At 30.6% G+C, this 860-nt stretch overlaps 1 pseudogene; it reads right to left on the bottom strand.

Moving 5' to 3' along the window:
• The window catches only part of LOC119586597, a 17,773-nt pseudogene that overhangs the window by 11,893 nt on the left and 5,020 nt on the right, over positions 1–860 (bottom strand).

The raw sequence follows: 860 nt of genomic DNA, 5'->3' as shown, positions 1-860 counted from the left end.
TGCTGGGGAAAAAAGTCAATGAACAATATATAAGAATGGAGTTCCCAGTTTTTCAAACACAATAAAAGGAAAGTTAGATATGAGAATGCAAACTAATCACTTATCCAATAATCAACATCTGTAAAACTATAACTGCAACATGCCATATATAATGGGGGAAAAATGTTGATAGATTATCCATTGTGTGAAAACTTTCTAGAACTAGGAGGACTACACATTCCTCCCAAGTAACTTCAAAAATTCCCTTTGGTATCTCATTCTGAACACTGGCAGAACAAAAATAAAGAGTAAAATTTTCCTATACATTTCCATGCAGTCTGTCACTTCATAAACTGAGAAATATTTTGATTTTTTTTGTGAGCTTGTTAATTTGTGATGGGAAGGTAATCCTAAAAATGTAATTTGATATTGGTATCTTAAATATTATATTTAATAACTCAAAAATATCCTAGTCCAAATGTGAATATTTTATAGTAAAAAGAAAGATCACTTCTTAAATTAGACTACCCACAGAAAAAATATCTTTAAACAATCAATGTAAAATACATGTATATACCATTTTCCTGATCTCCTCTACTGCACAGCCAAAACTAGTTGCTTGAAATCCTGAATATCTGTAAGTTTCCAAGAGCTTCTGATAATCAATGCCATTGTTGTAGTCATAGCCTGAAAAGAAAGCATATTTAGTAAAAACTATAATAAAACACACAGTACATTATTTTCTTGAGAGATGTATCAGTTTCTAGGATTAAAATCATTATTCCAGATTCAAAGTTGCCTCACAGATGATCCCTCAGCATTTTTTGTGTATTTGGTTATATATTTGCTGCTGTTTAGCATCAAAATTCAGTTCTGGAGTA

This window comes from Penaeus monodon, chromosome 21 (genome assembly GCF_015228065.2).
Source record: "Penaeus monodon isolate SGIC_2016 chromosome 21, NSTDA_Pmon_1, whole genome shotgun sequence".
Classification (NCBI taxonomy): domain Eukaryota; kingdom Metazoa; phylum Arthropoda; class Malacostraca; order Decapoda; family Penaeidae; genus Penaeus; species Penaeus monodon.
This window is presented reverse-complemented; position numbering and strand designations above follow the sequence as displayed.